Below are 20,304 nucleotides of genomic sequence, written 5' to 3'. Positions count from 1 at the left end.
ACATGCATGATATCCAGATGTGGAGAGACCTAAACAACATACACATTCAAACATGTCAAAAAATAATACAATGATAATAAAGAATCATCATGAGTAGAAACCCATTTGACTCACCTGAACACTCACCATATCTTCTAAAACCGCTTCCTCCACCATATCATGAGGAAAGGGTGTTGGGCTTGTATCTCCATCATTCCAAGCCTCCACCTTCTTCTACGTTTTGTGAAGCCTCTGCCATTTCTATACGACGCTTGGCCTCTTGATGCCACCACTCGCATTATCCTACACACGAGCATTTCAATGTGAGTCTCCATTGAATACTAATTCTAAATTAAATTCTTACAATATAGTAAAAGTGTACTTACCATTGACCCCGTCAGTTCCCATTTTCCATACATTGAAATGTGATTCATCGTAATGCTATGTTGTCGACACATACATCCTTGACAACGATCACACATACATTTTATTTTTTGTTGCAAAACCAACGATCTCGATTTTGAACACGAAGGGACTCATCATCACTAGAAGAACTGATTGATGAAGACATCCTGCATATTCAAAAAACGAATAAATAATTTTCATCTTTCTATGTGTGTGAAAACTTTTTTGTTATGTTTCGTGTTTATTTCCGTGTCTAAAAGCGCATATGTACACGCAACTAAAAGCGCGTCTACAAACATGTCTACTCTATAGAATAGACGCGCTTTTAGATACGTGTACAGACGTGCTTATAGACGCACAAATAGACGTGCACTGTGGCAAAAAAGATCAAAAATTAAACCTGAGAGTGTTTTGCCAGTATTTTGGCAAAACACAATTCTTCCAAAAAACATCCCACCCTATTTCTAATCCTCTCTCACCCTCTCAAGCTTCTAACCCTCTCTCACCCTCTCAAGCTTCATCTCACGAGGTTGCAAATCTGCTTTACAAAGGACTGTGGAGTAATAGTTTACCTTAATACATACCTTGGTTGTGGGGTGAGTCTCTTTCTCTTCTTCTTCTTCTTCTTTCTCCTTTTCTTCTTGTTCTTCTTCTTGATCTTGCTCTTGCTCTTCTTCTTGAACCCTTAATATTTTCTTGGTTTGTATGTATGCATTACTAATCTTTTTCTCACCCTTTTGTTGGTTTTGTAGGTCCTCTCTTTCAACATCACAAAAAAGAGGTAATTACTTTCATATATTTCCTCTCTTTCCTCTATTATTATTGCACCCTTGGGTGCTGGGGATTTATTTTGTAGGTTTGCGCGCATAAGCTTTATGCGTAAGTCTCATATATGAATAAAGCCTCATGCATAAGGCCTCATGCATAGTTTTATGCTTAAGGCCTCATGCATAGCTTTATGCATAAGCTTTATGGATAAGCCTTATGCAAAAACTTTATGCATAAGCCTTAAACATAAGTTTTATGCTTTATTCATAAGCCTTATGCATAATCTTTATGCTTTATGCATAAGCTTTATGCTTTATGCTTAAGCTTTATGCTTTATGTATAAGCCTTATGCATAAGCTTTATGCCTTTTGCTTTAAGCTTTATGCATAAGCCTCATGCTAAGCATTATGCATAAGGTCTTATGCATAGCTTTATGCATAAGACCTCATGCATAGCTTTATGTATAAGCCTTATGCATAAGCTTTATGCTTTATGCTTAAGGCATAGTACTTTAAACATAATGCCTCATGCATCGCTTTATGCATAAGCTTTACTAATCTTTTTCTCACCCTTTTGTTGGTTTTGTAGGTCCTCTAATCCTCTCTTTCAACGTCACAAAAAAGAGGTAAGTGCTTTCATATCTTTTCTCTCTTTCCTCTATTATTATTGCACCCTTCGGTGCTGGGGATTTGTTTTGTAGGTTTGCGCATAAGCCTTATGCATAAGCTCTCATGCATAAGCTTTATGCATAAGCTCTCATGCATAAGGCCTCATGCATAGTTTTATGCTTAAGGCCTCATGCATAGCTTTATACATAAGCCTTATGCTTTAAGCTTTATGCATAAGCCTTATGCATAAGCTTTATGCTTAATGCCTTATGAAAAAGCTTTATGCTTAAGGCATAGTACTTTAAGCTTATGCATAGTACTTTAAACATAATGCCTCATGCATCGCTTTATGCATAAGATTTACTAATCTTTTCCTCACCCTTTTGTTGGTTTTGTAGGTCCTCTAATCCCCTCTTTCAACATCACGAAAAAGAGGTAAGTACTTTCATATCTTTTCTCTCTTTCCTCTATTATTATTGCACCCTTCCGTGCTGGGGATTTGTTTTGTAGGTTTGCGCATAAGCTTTATGCATACTTAAGGTCTTATGCATATTGCTTTATGCATAAGGCCTCATGAATAAAACTATCACTACAAGACAATGCTGCCATACACGCGTTTCATACACGCGATAAATTACGGGCGCGTGTATGGTCGCGCATGTATTTGAATAGTATCGGACGCGTATATTTTGGCATTTAAATTCGCGTGTATATTGGCATCTATTAGCGTGTGTATAAGCGCGTGTATAAGCGCGTGTATATACATGCAATTATACACGCATCAATACATGCTTTATTAAGAAAAACTGAATTCCTTTACAAAATTAAAAACTATTTTTCTAAAACCATCTCATAGTACATTACAGTATATATCATTACACAATCCCACTACATGCATTTACAACAATGAAATACATTCAAAAATAAATTATGAGATAATAACTAAAAGACAACACATACAATAGAAATGTCAAGAATTTAGAACGATACAGTGACGGATTGGTTAGGGTTCGATGTCATCTTCAATAAGATCCATCCTTGCCAAACGATCAACATCAATATCCATTTGATCAATTTGTAAGGCTACGATTAAATTTATTCCACTATCGATATTCTGTCCATTGATAATGGTATCGATGTCCTGATCATCCTCATCAACATCACCATCATCCTTAATGGTAGGGTCATTCTCATGATTGAGAAATGGCACGCTCATCCTCATTATCATGATCATCTCTTATTTCTTGATCATCGATCACAACATCTTCATTGGCATGTTCGACATCATCTTCATTGCGGCTTGTTATATCCTCCATATGCTCCATATCAGTGAATGTATTATACATCACTTTGGAACATGGTGCAATAGGGATGACGTACCACCATTTAATGTCATGCACCATTGGTAGATAGATAACCTACTCAAATACACATACTGCAGTAATTAATTAGCATATCAAAAGTCAAGGGATACGCGAGCTTAGATATATATGTACATGAAACACATTAGTAAAAAAATGCATACCTGCACACATTGTTGTGGCAATACGAGCCTATCTTTCTTTGTTTGCCAAAACTTTGTAGAGTCAATAGTTACATAGCCACTTGTATGGCGTTTTATCGTTGCATTAGGTCCTTTTTCCACCACGTTCATTTGCCATTTGACATCCAAAACATACACAAAGAAGCGACGAAAGTCAAGCCTAAATATGTCTTGGATTGTGCCACAATAATCATCCATTTTTCCATTAGCTCCCTCAAAGCTACTAATGACACCGCAATCTTGTGTATTCCTCTTTTCATCAATTCTTTCTGTTCGAAAATGCTTGCCTTCACACCATATAGCATTGAACATAGTGCACTGGACCAAAATAGAAGCAATATTTGTGTAAGCAATGTGAATAAATATTAAAAGCAAATCACTTACAACTAATGCAAAACATTAGTTCTATGTACCTTTAACATGCATCCTCGTGCATACTCCCATTCTTCCGCTGTGATATGCAGCCCCTCGTCGCTCTTTGCTCTGTCCATTTCCTCATGCAACCAATCAACATGGATATCATTCGGAAGTGTTACTAAATGCTTAGGGTACGCCTTACGAGAGCCATGTTGCCTCCGAAAGAGAGCTCTTTCTGCTTGCCTTTTTGTCTTTGCATCCTCATATCTTGTAACCCATCTGCTCATCACATCACTATTAAGGATGCAAGTGAAATTGAGATCATTAATCAATGTTCTATCAATTACTTTACTCTGTCCTTTTCCTTGAGGCACAATAGAGGTCATCCTCAAGTCCTCTTCATTGCTCCATAGTCGTGGCAAAGAGCTGTCCACCTGACCAAGAAATTGTGAAATATATACAAGAGACTCTTGTATCAACCAACCCTCGGCCATGCTTCCTTCAGGCCTTGCACTTTGTCTCACAAAGTCTTTTAAGGTCTTCATGAAGCGCTCTAGGAAGAACATCCAACGTGCATGCACAGTGCCACATAAAGCGATTTCGTCCACTAAATGCACAATGAGATGTAGTTGACTTGTGAGAATGGTTCGCGGAAAAGTCTCCTCTACCAAATAAACCACCTCCACTACCATAACACACGCATCATCCAACGTGGCTGGATCAATTGCTTTGGAACTAACATATCTGAAAAATAAATAAATAGTACGTTATACCTCATGCACGTTCATTTGCAAGGTATAATGAAGGGTGATCTAACATGGGTTTTACAAACCTCACAAGCTCGTCCATCTTATAAATACATTTTTTTAAACTCTTATTTGCACAATGGTCGATGCTAGTAGTAGGTAGTATGAACTGCGCACATAAGAGCACATGTATGTATGGTTTATGGCATTACAAAATTTAATTTCAACGTACAAGACTTGGAAAACACTTACTTGGAGCATCTTGTGCCAATCGTGGGACTTCAACCCATATAGTTGCTCAACGCCTCTTTTCTTTAGTGGTTGTAAAGGCTCCCTTCAATGATCTCATGCATCCAGTGGGAGTACGCAAAGTGGTGATGGCCTGCTTTACCTGCTTCTCCTCTTTCTTTGATATAATCCATAGTGCAGGCGGAAGACGAACGTGCCCACCCTCCTCTCGTGGTTGGCCAAGCTTGACGCATACGTCCTGTGACTCGCAAGTCCTCACGTACACTAACATTGTCTCGTTTACCAATAACATGTTCCCAAATACCAGATCCCACATTCTTGAAGATGTGCATGGGATCAAGAAGATGGTTGATCTTAAGATGGGTCCAATATGGTAGCCGAAAAAAAATGGAGTACCTACACAAGGGATTGCTCTATGTGACCTTTAATCCAATTAGAGACTACACAAAACAAGATTGAAAAACATTACTATACCTGTTCATGCCATCTGGAGGAAGAATATTTGTAGACTCCCAAATACGCTTCCAATCTTTTGCACGAAGTGTTTGTGGAGGAATGTTACTCTTACTACTAGCAACATATTTAGGATGATCTAAGGGGAGAAATCGATGATGATTATCGAATATGGTCTTACACAAACCGTCAGCATACTCATGTACTAATGAAGGGCCACAAACAGGACATGCATGTTTACCCGATGTTTTCAAACCTATTAAAATATAAATAAAAGTTAGAATAATAAAGTCAATATTTATAATTAATATAGCCAATAGTATTAAAGTAGGGAGGTAATTAGAATTCTTACTAGAACAATCGCTGTATCCTGGAAAGTCATGCATTGTCCACATCAACACTGCTTTTAAGTCGAAGTGTCGAGAGGAGGGAGGCCTGCTAATGTCCACCACCTCAACACCTCTCCATAGTTCCTCCAACTCATCAATCAATGATTCGAGATAAACATCCATATGCTTAACACCTCTCCATAGTTCCTCCAACTCATCAATCAATGATTCGAGATAAACATCCATATGCTTGACTTTATGTTTCCCTGGAATTAGAAGGGATAACATAAGATGTCCCTTCTTGATCGCCATTGATGGTGGAAGGTTGTAATTCACCAACACAACTGGCCACACCCTGTATGCGGTGCTTTTGAAACCAAATGGATTCACTCCATCCATACCTAGGCCAAGTCTCAAGTTTCTGGGCTCTGTTTTAAAGCTGGGCCACTCATCTTCAATATGCTTCCAAGTAGGAGTGTCTGCGAGAATTCTCCACATGCCATCATCCGATCGACGTGAGGAATGCCATGACATGAGCTCTGCTATGGATTTGCACTTGAACATGTGTTTTATGCGAGGAATTATAGGAAAGTGTCGCAAGACTTTACGAGGTACATCAAAACTCTTCACATCTGTTCTATACCTTGCTTCACCACAAGTGGGACAATGTCGAGCCTCCTTATGTGTCCCACGAAAGAGAATGCAATCATTGACGCATGCATGTATGCGATCATAATCCAATCCTCCAAGAGATATCACATAGCGCCTCGCTATGTCTCTTGAGGTGGGTAGTCTATTTTTCTTTGGAAGCATGTTTGATAATAGCCTGCATCCAATATCATCAATTAGTCCTAAATCCTAAACCTTAAACCACTAATTCAAATTTGCAAGTTAGAATGCTTACTTCAATAATGCGTCAAGACTTGCATTGCTCCATCCATAAACTGTTTGTATATTGAGTAGTTCAAGTGAAGCATGTAAAATAGAGAATGTGCACCCTTCAAAAACCGATGTCGATGAAGCCTTGTAAAGATGCTCTTGTTCCATATCATCATCGTCCATACCTTTGGGATTATCCTTAAAAAGATTCCGCACCATATCATCAAACACTTCCTCTTCCACAACTTCGTGGGGTGCAGGGCTATTGTCATCTCTTTCCCACTCATCTCTGACAATAGATCTCGAAGCTCCAGCATCATCTCGTTGACGCTTTGCGTGCTCTCGTCGCGTGTAGGGCACCATGTTAGGGTGTGGTACTGCATCCTGCTTCAATTAGAGTTTATATATTACAACTCCATTAATTTAATTTGGATACCATGGGTCATTTGAATACTATCAATTTACATCTACTCACCTCTAAACCTATTTGATTCCATTCTCCATACATGGAGATGTGATTCAAGGTAATTCGACGTGCTCGTACAATGCATCCTTGACATCGATTACACATACACTTGATCCTTTGTCCCAACCACACATCGCGATTACGATGACGCATTGTCTCATCTTCACCAGAACTACTTGAGGAGGTTGATGACATCCTATGTACAAACCAGAAAACACAAAATCATAATCTGTTTTAAATGAAAGTAAAACAATCGCGTGTATTAACGCGGCTATATCCTAAAAATCACGTGTATTAACGCAGCTATATCCTAAAAATCGCGTATATTAACGCGGCTACTTCCTGAAAATCGCGTGTATAAACGTGGCTAATTTATCATAAACGTAAAAATACACGCGTTTCTACACGCGACGACCTGTTTAAACTAAAAATAACCCGCCTTCCCCAAATAAACATTTTGAACTGACATATCTGCTCTCTTTCGTTTTCGCCTCTTCCAACAGAGCACTAAACCTAAGTGCAAGGAGCAGACAAGGAGCACACACGGGTGAAGGAAACTGACCAAAAAGAAGACTCACTTTTTCAGAGGTGAGTCAGTTTGTCCTTTGCCTTGTCTCTTTCCTCAGATTTGTCCTCAGATTTGTTTATGCTATTTTCTCTTTGCTTTTTGGGTTTGTCTCCGTCCTTCTCCTTCTCTGGTTGCCATCTGGTGAACGATTCTGACAGGGGCGACAGTGGGCCTTTTATAAGGACACATTGTCGGAGGTCGGTCGCTTTCAAAAAAAAATTTCGCAGGTCGTGTGTAGAAACGCGTGTATGTCTACGTGTATTCTGTCTGCACAGACTGTTCACGCGTATATACACGCGTTTCTGGACGGGCGTATACACGCGTTTTTGGACGGGTGTATACACGAGACTGTGTTTCCTGTTTCTATGGTTTGCAGGCTGATAGGTGGCTTGGATGATGATATTTGTGTGAGTCAAGAGACAGCCCATGATGTACATGAGGATTATTTTTGCAGATTCTTTATGGATATTCCAGGTTCTTCATCCGATCCATTTGCGTACAGCAATTGGCTAATGGAGATGCTAAATCATTTTGGGCGCCATCCTGGTCCAGTTGAGCTTACAGAGTACATGTATGCCCATCTCCCTCCTTCCATGCCTGGTGTCTATACCCCTACCGCCGCGAGTATCCAGGGCACTCCACTGCCGTCTATGCCTACGAGTCCGACGAGACGGCCTACAGCTTCTCCTCTTCCACGCCCACCGAGGAGACATACCTAGTCCCAGACACACTCACGCACACCCTCCCACAAGCACCGTCACGTCAGGGCTCACAGCCACCATCACGTACTCCCTCAGAGCCACCGTCACGTCAGGGCTCACAGCCACCGTCACGTAGACAATCCCCCAGTCGTGACTCCACCCGCAGCAGTAGGAAGAGTGGGAGTGGAGGATGCGGTGGGTGCTTTGGTGGGGGAGGTAGTAGGGCACGCGGTGAGAGAGGAGATAGAGGGAGAAGAGTTAGAGGAGACAGTTCGAAAGAGGAGGAGATGAGAGAGGTGGAGGGAGTGATCTGCTATGATGTGACGGATAGAGGCGGGATAGTGATGGATGCGAGGGGGAAAGAGATAATGGAGTACACGCGTGGGGTAGTATCAAACTTGTATAGAAATTATTTTATTAAATTTAAAGATCAAAATAGCCGATTAGTTGGGGAGGTGATAGAGGCTGTACATAGTCGGTACCCCAATCCCCCACATGCTACATTCTCGGATGTATGGGGAAGGATGCGAATAAGGGAGATCTTAAGTAATAAAAGATCTCACCTTAAAAAACTCGCGTACGATGATGGGTTAAATGTAGCTGCGGGTGGCTATCCTGCCGAGAAACCTGCCACTACTGCGCACAAACACGAGTGGAAGGAGACAAAGAAACGAGCAGAGGGTGGCGTGAAGAGCAGGCAGCATGTGGAGGCACGACGGATCCAGATGGAGACCATTGGATCTTTGCATTTCGGATCTTGCGGCGTCGAGTCATGGGAGGCAGAGTTCGTAAGTATCTTGCCACTTTATTTGATTGTTTACTTAATTCATTGATTTTATGATTGTTTTAATCTTACAAATTGTGTTGATTATGATACAGCGACGGGTTTACGGGGAGGAAGCCCACAGCCCACGATACTGGGTATGCTCGTCGGCATAGCAGACGTGACACGTGGGCCATCGTCAGAGCAGAAGGACGTATTACGGACGTGCAGTTTGAGATGGCCATGAGACCATACGGTCGACAGGTACTTGAAAACTCTAAACGAATGATTTTGGTTTATTGAATTACATATATATATACTTATATACTATATATTACTTGAACAGGCACAAGCTGCTGATGATCCACCCGTCGCCACTGTAGAGGGTGGACGTGAGCACTACTCATCGGACATTCCGACCGATGTGAGCTCATCTGAGCATGGAGGGAGCACCGAGTCATCATCTGGGTCTGAGTAGTACTCACACTTATAGTATCACATTCCATATTGATGATGTGGTTGTATATATATTTTTGTAACTGAAGCCATGGGCTACTTCGACATATGGACTCCCTTGTATATATGTGTGAAATTTTGATAGTAATATTGAATCGTGAATCAATAGTATTGTATTCATGTCTATCTTGAATCGTGTATTGACAATGTATGCATTCATGTCGTTCTTGTCTTAATCTTCCTCGTGGATGGTCCAATGCACCCAAAAAAAAATCCAGAGAGTGTTATTGGGTGTTGGAATGATGGAACAGCATTCAGGTACCAAATAGCACTCTCTGGATTTTTTTTTGCTCTCTGTTCGCGTGTATAAACGCGTCAGATCTGCAAAAAGTCGCGTGTATATACGCGGATAATCTGTAAAACGTAAATCTGAGAAATACGCATGTATAAGCGCATCTAAAGTGACAAAACGCGTGTATACACGCTTGTATCAGCACATCTAAGGGCAGCTGGACTGATAGAATGCGTGTATACGCCCGTGTATCAGCACGTCTGAACAGTCCTATACACACGCTTTTACACGCATGTCTCTGGCCGTGATTATACATGCGCTGATAGACGAGCCCGTTACTTTTTTTCACAAGTCATTTTTTAGCGGCTAGGAGCGTAGGTATGAGCCCGATCTCTTGTAGTGTATGCATAAGGCCTTATGCATAGTGCTTTATGCATAAGGCCTCATGCATAGTTTTATGCATAAGCCTTATGCATAGCTTCATGCATAAGGCCTCATGCATAATTTTATGCATAAGGTCTCATGCATAGTTTTATGCTTAAGGCCTTATGCATAGTGCTTTATGCATAAGCCTCATGCATAAGCTTTATGTATAAGGCCTCATGTATAGTTTTATCATGCATAGTTTTATGCATAAGCCTCATGCATAGCTTTATGCGTAAGGCCTCACGCATAGCTTTAAGGTCTCATACGTAGCTTTATGCATAAGGCCTCATGCATAACTTTATGCTTAAGGCCTTATGCATAGTGCTTTATGCATAAGGTCTAATGCATAATGCTTTGTGCAAGGCTTGCGTAACGGCTTGCATAAGGCTTGCATAACGCATAGTGCCGAGAATGAGAGATTCTCGGCTTGCGTAAACGGCTTACATACTTTCTTAATATTTGTTTATTTTTTGTGTTTTGAAGAATGAGATGATTCTCAGGGTCAATTGACTTAAAGAGCCGAGAAGTCTTCATTTCATAATATTTTTTTAATATTTTCTTTGTTTGTATAGATGTGGCCTGGGTCCTCGTCCTCTTATCCCACAGACCCATAGGTTGAGGCTCTCCTCGAGTCTCAACAACGGTTTAGGTATAGGGCATCTCACCCCCGAGCAGTTGGCAGCCTATGCAGCAGGCACCCCTTTACCACATCAGGTCTGTCTGCCCACACAGCCCTGCCCACAGCCCAACAGAGTCCCTTGCCAGGCACTTTACCCTTGCTAGGCACTTCACTTGCCTTTGCATTCACCCCTTATCCGTCAATCCCTAGTTAGTGCTACAACATCTCCTACACCTGCACCTTCAGGAGATGTGACACCTCATAGTCATCATGGCTCTCATGAGAGTGGCAATTGTCGTCGTAGAGGGAGGGTAGTCGTGAGATAGTGGCGGTCATACCTCATGCCGCACTAGCACTGAGAGTGGAGGTATAGGAGATAGAGGATGCCTAGAGTAGTGCTTTGGGGGTGGGGATAATTCTTCAGAGTCACCACCACATCATGGTGATATATCATATTATGATATCACAGATGTGGGCGGCAAGGAGGTGGTAAACTACTTGCGCCAAGTAGTTTTTACACACTATAAAGATTGCTTTATACATTTTAAGCAGCAAAGGAAGAGCCTAGTGGATGATTGCATTAAAGTTGTCCATAACAAGAAGTATCCTAATCCTCACAACCAAAGGTTTAACAATAGATGGGCGCAACACAAAATCAAAGACATACTTAAGAATAGGAGGTCTCTAGTAAGGAGACATGCAAAGGAGGAGAAAGCCCGAATAGATGCTGGTCAAAATGGACATGGCAAGCCATCTACTGCTCATAGGAGAAAGTGGAAGAAAGCCAAGAAGGAGCTCCTAGAAGGAGTAGTGAACCAGCAACAAAGAGAAGTGAGGCAAATATAAATGGAGCGATATGGATCATCGCACTTCGGATCTGGAGGTCGTGCATTATGGGAGGCCGAGTTTGTATGTATAGTGTAACTTCATGTCTTTTCTTTGCATTCTCTTTTTTTGAGTTATGTTATAATGTTTATCTTATGAGTAGTTTTCCTTGTAGTTTTTCTTCATGTATAGTTTTGGTTTATGCAACCATGTTTCTTTTTCAGGCCTCATGTGGCTACCATCATGTATGGACAATTTCTTGGATATAAGATGAAATTTTTCATCTTCTTTATGTATCTATGTTTTATTCAAGCCTTATGTGGCTACTATCATGCATGGAGAAATTTTTGGATATAAAATGTATTTTCTCATCTTCTTTAATCAATATTCGAAGTGTGTTCACAAATCTTTTTGTGTATATCTATCTTTAATTTAAGTTTTTATGTTGATATCTTTGGTGATCTTGATTCGTCTACGTACAGGTAAGCAAAACCTTAAACCAGAGAGCTACTTATGCAAAAAATGCAGCTGCATGTGTAGAAAATGCAGTTGTACATCTGCACAGGTAGCTCTATGGATTTTTTTAAAAATTCCAAAACGCGTCTATAACAAAGGCTATAAAGGCGTCTATTTACGCGTCTATATGTGAGTCTATATGCGCATCTATAAGCGTGTTTATATCACTATAGATGTGCTTATAGACGTGCATATAGACACATGTCTATAGACACGATTTTAGACGTGCCCGTAACATTTTAAAGCACGTTGTCAAAACGCATCTATAAACGCGCCTATGGTCGCTTTTCCTTGTAGTGTCTATGCATTAAGCTCTACGAATAGAGCTTAATGCATAGATTAAGTTCTATGATTAGAGCTCTATTCACAGATTAAGCTCGATGCATAGAGGACCTACAAAACAAAACCCCTCTTTTTGGTAGAGAAAGAGAGGATAAAAAGATAGGAAAGATAGGAAAGAACTTACCTCTTTTTGGTGATGTTGAAAGAGAAGATTAGAAGACCTACAAAACCAACAAAAGAGTGAGGAAAGTATTAGTAATTCATACATACAAAATCCCTAAGAATCTAATGCATACATACAAAATCTAAAAGATTAAGCTCTATGCATGAATTAAGCTCTATGCATACATTAAGCTCTATGCATAGAGCTCTATGCATAGATCTTAATCAATGCATAGATCTCTATGCATTATGAATGCATGCATAGAGCTTAATCTATGCATTAAGCTCTACGAATAGAGCTTAATGCATAGATTAAGATCTATGATCAGATCTCTATTCATAGATTAAGCTCTATGCATAGAGGGCCTATAAAATAAAACCCCTCTTTTTGGTAGATAAAAATAGAGGAAAGAGAGAATAAAAAGATAGGAAAGAGAGGAAAGATAGGAAAGCACTTACCTCTTTTTGGTGATGTTGAAAGAGAAGATTAGAAGACCTACAAAACCAACAAATATACTTAAATCTCCTTATGCATAAGGCTTAAACCTCCTTGTGTATCCATGCTATTCACACTTTTAGGGTTTTGTATTACTCTCTTTTCTCAACTTTTTGTTTTGTTTTATAGGTCTTCTAATCCTCTCTTTCAACTTCACCAAAAAGAGGTAAATGCTTTTCTCTCTTTCCTCTCTTCTCGATTTTGTATGTATGCATTAGGTTCTTAGGGCTTTTGTATGTATGCATTACTAATCCTTTCCTCACCCTTTTGTAGGTCTTCTAATCTTCTCTTTCAACATCACCAAAAAGAGGTAAGAGCTTTCCTATCTTTCCTATCTTTTCATCCTCTCTTTCCTCTATTTTTATCTACCAAAAAGAGGGATTTTGTTTTGTAGGTCCTCTATGCATAGAGCTTAATTTATGAATAGAGCTCTAATAATAGAGATTAATCTATGCATTAAGCTCTATTCTTAGAGCTTAATGCATAGAGTAAGCTCCATGCATGCATTCATAATGCATAAGGCTTGCATAATGGCATAGTTTGCATAAGGCTTGTATAAGCTTTTGTATGTATGCATTACTAATAATTTCCTCACCCGTTTGTTGGTTTTGTAGGTCCTCTAATCCTCTCTTTTAACATCACAAAAAAGAGGTAAGTGTTTTTCTATCTTCCTCTCTTTTTTATATTTATATTGCACCCTTGGGTCCTAGGGATTTGTTTTGTAGGTTTACGCATAAGCTTTATGCATGCTTTATGCATAATGCTCATGCATGCTTTATGCATAATGCTTTATGCATAAGCCTCATGCATAGCTTTGTGCATAAGGCCTCATGCATGCTTTATGTATAAGGCCTCATGCATAGTTTTATGCATGAGGCCTCATGCATAGTTTTATGCTTAAGGCCTCGTGCTTAAGGCCTTATGCATAAGCCTTATGCATAATGCTTAATGCATAAGGCCTCATGCATAAAGCATTATGCTTTAAGCTTTATTATGCATAAGGCCTCATGCATAAAGCTTTATGCATAAGGCCTCATGCATGCTTTATGCATAAGCTTTAGCATAGCTTGCATAAGTTTTAGGGCTTGCAAAAGGGGCTTGCATAGAGTCATAGCTTGTATAAGCTTTTGTATGTATGCATTACTAATCTTTTCCTCACCCTTTTGTTAGTTATGTAAGTCCTCTAATCCTTTCTTTTAACATCACGAAAAAGAGGTAAGTGCTTTCATATATTTCCTCTCTTTCCTCTATTATTATTGCACCCTTGGGTGCTGGGATTTGTTTTGTAGGTTTACGCATAAGCTTTATGCATAGTGCTTTATGAATAATGCTCATGCATAATGCTTTATGCATAAGGCCTCATGCATAAGCTTTATGCATAAGCCCTCATGCATGAGCTTTATGCTTAAGGCCTCATACATAGGTTTATGCATAATCTCTATGCATAAGGCCTCATGCATAGTTTTATGCTTAAGGCCTTATGCATAGTGCTTTATGCATAAGTCTTATGCATAAGCTTTATGCATAAGGCCTCATGCATAGCTTTATGTTTAAGGCCTCATGCATAGTGCTTTATGCATAAGGCCTCATGCATAGCTTTATGCTTAAGGCCTTATGCATAATGCTTTATGCATAATGCCTCATGCATAGCTTTATGCATAAGGCCTCATGCATGCTTTATGCATAAGGCCTAATGCATAATGTTATATGCAGGGCTTGTGTAAAATGGCTTGCATAACGCATAGTGCTTTAAACATAATACATAGTGTTTTAAGCTTATGCATAGTACTTTAAACATAATGCTTGCATAAGGCTTCTGTAGCGTACATAAGGCTTGCATAATATTTTTTTAATATTTTCTTTGTTTGTATAGATGTGGCATGGATCCTCGTCCTCTTGTCCCACAGACCCATAGGTTGAGGCTCTCATCAAGTCTCAAAACCACGATTTGCTAGGGAGGTAGAGGGCGTCTTTGGCTATACTCCCACCCTCGAGCAACTCCTGGCAGCCTATGCAATAGGCACCCCTTTACGATTAGGTCTCGCCGCCGCCCACAGAGCCCAACAGAGTCCCTTGCCATGCATTTTACCCTTGCTAGGCACTTCACCTACCTTTACATTAACCCCTCATCCATCAGCCTAGTTAGTGCTATAGCATCTCCTACACCTCCACGTTTAGGAGATGTGATACCTCACAGTTATCATGGCTCTCATGAGAGTGGTAATCATCGTTGTAGAGGGAGGGTAGTCGTGGAGATAGTCACGGTCGTACCTCACGCCACACTAGCACTGAGAGTGGAGGTAGAGGAGATAGAGGATGCCTAGGGCAGTGCTTTGGGGGTGGGGATAGTTCTTCAGAGTGACCAACACATCATGGAGATTACATAATGATTTATCATATCTTTTTTTGCCACACCACATAGACATGCGTTTCATGGTACACAAAATCACTCTTTTTGAATCTAAACACTAAACCCTAAACCACACGTAGATCTCACATTCAAAACCTCTTGCCATCTCATCTTGTTGCTCCCAAGGTCACCCTAGAGAGGGCTTGATCATTTACCTCTACTCAAGAGTCTTAATGACTTTAACAAAATGAATAATCATAGAAAATCTTTATTCAATCTTCATTAATACACGTTGATGCACTCTAATGCTAACTATAATAACCTCTTGTAGCCATCTAGGATTAACTTGGATTATGAATACCATGACATGCACACATACACAAGGGAATTAGTTTGCTAAGTCACCAATCCAAGCATAGGCTTGTCTACTCTCATAAAGACGTGCACATACACAAGAGCATAAGGATGGATACTTGACGGATTGGTCCATTCCAATCCCATAAACTTGAAAGGGTTTCGACAATCTATCATATATAAGTCTACCATATATGGAGCTGGACAAGATCCAAGCTCACACAATTATGACTCTATAGTAACTTAGATTCACAACCAATCACGAATATAGGATAAGATGCTAATATCAATCCTATTTTTATGAAATTTTTAGCTAAATTACCCAATATCTCACACCTTACCTAACTTATTAAGTAATAACCATAACCATAGCTTATTCACTACAAGGATGTAATAGTCTAATGAATTTCAAAATGGTCAAGGGTACTTTTATCAAGGCCCAATATTGACGACCTCTCAAAATAGGCTTGGCAAAAAGCCTTGGTATTATGCCACAAGCACCCACGAAGCTCTTCTAATGTGCTTCATAGAACCAAACTTAATATTTTGCAACTAAAAACTACATGGATTTGCTGGGTAATAATGGCCTCCAATAACTACTTCTTTGTAGAATCTTAGCTATGGCTTGCAATAACTACTTCTTTGTAGAACCTTAGCTGCTAGGGATAGTGATGCAAATAACATTGCTCTACTTAAAACAATCCATAGAAAGTTGATGTGGATTTGAAATTGCCCAGGGATATGTCTTCAAGAAAAATACAAAAGAACGACAAAAAAAAGACAAACAAGAAGACAGAAAAAAGAAGAAGAAGAGAGAGTGAGAGAGCGAGCGTGAGGTCGGTGAAACTTTCAAAATCCCGAGAAGTAGTAGCTGTATGGCTCCTAATGGAGGAAATTTGTAAAGATATATGAGTTCAAGAGATAGTGAATGTTGCACATTTACCCTCCTTGTTATGTTTAATCAAGCTTCACAATGTTTTGGGTGTCAAAGCTACCAGAATTTAAATATTTACTCTAACCTAATGAAGGTTCCTTGAATTTGCCCCACAACTGTAAGTGTCCTCGCACATAATAATGGGGGGGAGTGAAAGTTGATGAAGAGAAATTCAAATCCCTTGGGCATGCACTACTAGCTAGTAGGGATTTACACTTACGACCAAAAATTGATCGTTTGTATGCGTTATAATATCATGTTTTGTTTTTGGGAGGAGTCACTTGATGGTGGAGGGAGGGAAGCAAGCCAAGGAAGTGGAGAGACACCGGTCTGGTCACGAATGGTGGTGAAGAGTGGTGGGATTGTTTTGAAGACGTTGGACATCGCGTGCATGGCAGAATCACTCGATGAGCTTGTATCACTATTAGTGGACCAGATGGAGATTTTGGGGGCGAGCCCTTGGACGGCATCGGCATTGATGCGGCCCATCTCTTGGTACACACCACGGTCGAGGAGCAGATAGTCGTGAAGAGCAGCAGCATCACCGTGGAAGGTGTCGAGCATGGTGCGCACATAGGCCGCCTGAGCGTTTGCCATGGCCACGAGTCCCGACGCTTCTTGCTTACAAGTGTAGAGCTTGGCATCGGCCTCCTTCGTACTGGCGTAGAGGGCGGCGTCGGCAGCGAGCTGACGAGATTGAGCGGCGCACTGTTGCTCGTAAGCATTTGCATCTGCGGCACGCTGTTTCTCGTAAAGGGCAGCGTTTGCAGACTGCATTGCAGCCTCGCAAGTCACGACAGCTGGTGCGAGGTGGGACGCACGGAGCCGCTCGGTCTCGGCCTCCACACGTCGCAGCTCCACCTCCTTCTGTAGCTCCGCCTCTCGGATGGCGGCGTAATTATCCGCCTCGAGTTTTGCCACCTCTGCTTGCTGTGCCCACATGGCCGACTTGGTGGCCAGAGCGGCGTCTGCCTCGGCTATCTCCGCTTCTTTAGAGTTTTGGAATATCTTCGTCTGCGCGTCCACCTTGAGCTCTTGCTGCCTGGCCAACGCTGCCTGCTGCTTGGCGTAGATTCTGGTCTCGGCCTCCACTCTGGCAGCGTTTTGTAGCGTGAGGCCTTCCCTTTCCTTGGCTCCCACATCGCCTTTATACTGCGCCTCCGCCACCTCCACCTTGGCCTGGTTGGCCGCCTCCTGTTGCGTCTTTTGCCCGAGGTACGAGAAATACTCGTGCCCTTTGACGTCCACCAGCTGCTTTACGTTGGCGTTGTAGATGTGCAGGCCGAACTCGTTGAGCTCCAATTGAACCTTCGCAAACACCTCGCGCTTGAAGTCCTTGGTGCCTTTGAAGATCTCGTCCATGGTCATGCCGGCCGCAAGGACACGCGTCTCCCCCTCGATGATGCCCTGCACTAGCTCGTGTAGGCGGGTGGAAAACCGTGTCGTCGTTCTGCAGCGGAGCCACCAGCTTGGCGTACTTGCGGAGGGCGTCGGGTTCCTGAGAGGAGGGACCGATGGTAAAGACGGCGGGCAGCCGGAAGGGCAGCTTCTCGGCGCTCATGGCCTGCGGTGTAGTTGACGGGGGTGATGTCGAAGACGCTGCAGCGCTGGCCGGGCAGAACCCAAGCCTTCTTGGCCAGCTTCACATCCGGAATGCGGAAGCCTGTGATAACCAGGTACTCGGACGCCCTAGCCACGCGCCACATCTTTCCTAATTCTCGAACAAACGGAACTGTAGCGTATATATAATGCACTTGGAAATTAACCGAAGCGACTAGGTTACAGCTTGCAATTGCAGCGTCTACGTAGGCAGGGTTGAGTCGAAAAGCTCAGAGTCAGAATTGATTGTGCAGGGCTAGTCTGCTTGTCATGCATCGGGGCACACATTTTATACACACGAGTCAGGCTTGACCGCCGGTCTGCTGTGGGCTAAGCGAAGGGGTCGTGACGCAAAAGACCGGATTATGCTCTACGCGCCCTTCTTCTTAATTATCGAGGGGATAATTAGAGACACTAGCTCGCGTGCAGGGCAAAAGAGACGGTTTTGCTACGAAGCTCCCTTTGAAAAGGGGGCTAACTTTCATGTATTGACGTGTTGTCATAGTTATAAACGTGCAGGGCGCTTTGGTAGAAAAATTCTCCTCCTTATATTTATAGTCTAGACGCTACTGTCTTGGTAGAAAAATTCTCCTCCTTATATTTATAGTCTAGACGCTACTGTCTTGGAACTTTCATGTATTGACGTGTTGTTATATTTATAAACGTCTTGGAACTTTCATGTATTGGCGTGTTGTTATGTTTATAAACGTGTACAAGTCACTAGTGTTATGTTTCTTTTTCAGGTCTCATATGGCTACCATCATGTATGGACAATTTCTTGGATACAGGATGAAATTTCTCATCTTCTTTATGTATCTATGTTTTATTCAAGCCTTATGTGGCTACTATCATGTATGGAGAAATTTTTGGATATAAAATGTAATTTCTCATCTTCTTTAATCAATATTCGAAGTGTGTTCATCACAAATCTTTTTGTGTATATCTATCTTTAATTTAAGTTTTTATGTTGATATCTTTGCTGATCTTGATTCGTCTATGTACAAGTAAGCAAAACCTTAAACCAGAGAGCTACCTATGCAAAAAATGCAGCTGCACAGGTAGAAAATGCAGCTACATGTATAGAAAATGCAGCTGTACATCTGCACAGGTAGCTCTATGGATTTTTTTGAAAATTCCAAAATGCGTCTATAACAAAGGCTATAGAGGCGTCTATTTACACGTCTATACGTGAGTCTATATGCACGTCTATAAGCGTGTTTATATCAGTATAGACACGCTTATAGACGTGCATATAGACACGTGTCTGTAGACGCGATTTTAGACGTGATTATAGACACGCCCATAATATTTTAAAGCAGGTTGTCAAACGCGTCTATAAACGTGCCTATGGTCGTTTTTCCTTTAGTGTCTATGCATTAAGCTCTACGAATAGAGCTTAATGCATAGATTAAGTTCTATGATTAGATCTCTATTCATAGATTGAGCTCTATGCATAGAGGACCTACAAAAAAAACCCCTCTTCTTGGTAGAGAAAGAAAGGATAAAAAGATAGGAAAGATAGGAAAGCACTTACCTCTTTTTTGTGATGTTGAAAGAGAAGATTAGAAGACCTACAAAACCAACAAAAGAGTGAGGAAAGTATTAGTAATTCATACATACAAAATCTCTAAGAACCTAATGCATACATACAAAATCGAAAAGATTAAGCTCTATGCATAGATCTTAATCTATGCATAGATCTCTATGCATTATGAATGCATGCATAGAGCTTAATCTATGCATTAAGCTCTATAAATAGAGCTTAATGCATAGATTAAGATCTATGATTAGATCTCTATTCATAGATTAAGCTCTATGCATAGAGGACCTACAAAACAAAACCCCTCTTTTTGGTAGATAAAAATAGAGGAAAGAGAGGATAAAAAGATAGGAAAGAGAGGAAAGACAGAAAAGCACTTATCGCTTTTTGGTGATGTTGAAAGAGAAGATTAAAAGACCTACAAAACCAACAAAAGGGTGAGGAAAGGATTAGTAATGCATACATTCAAAAGCCCTAAGAACCTAATGCATACATACAAAAGCCCTAAGAACCTAATGCATACATACAAAATCGAAAAGAGAGGAAAGAGAGAAAAGCATTTACCTCTTTTTGGTGAAGTTGAAAGAGAGGATTATAAGACCTACAAAACAAAATAAAAAAAAGTTGAGAAAAGAAGTA

The 20,304-nt window shown here is 40.8% G+C and overlaps 1 pseudogene; it reads right to left on the bottom strand.

The window, feature by feature from the left end:
- Positions 1–16,614: 16,614 nt before the first annotated feature.
- LOC147606277 (flotillin-like protein 1 pseudogene) lies at positions 16,615–18,232 on the bottom strand (annotated as a pseudogene).
- Positions 18,233–20,304: the final 2,072 nt, after the last annotated feature.

This window comes from Cibotium barometz, chromosome 58 (genome assembly GCF_041138505.1).
Source record: "Cibotium barometz isolate CiBa-2024 chromosome 58, ASM4113850v1, whole genome shotgun sequence".
Lineage (NCBI taxonomy): Eukaryota > Viridiplantae > Streptophyta > Polypodiopsida > Cyatheales > Cibotiaceae > Cibotium > Cibotium barometz.
The sequence above is the reverse complement of the archived record's forward strand: the minus strand, read 5'-3'. Positions and strand labels throughout refer to the sequence as shown.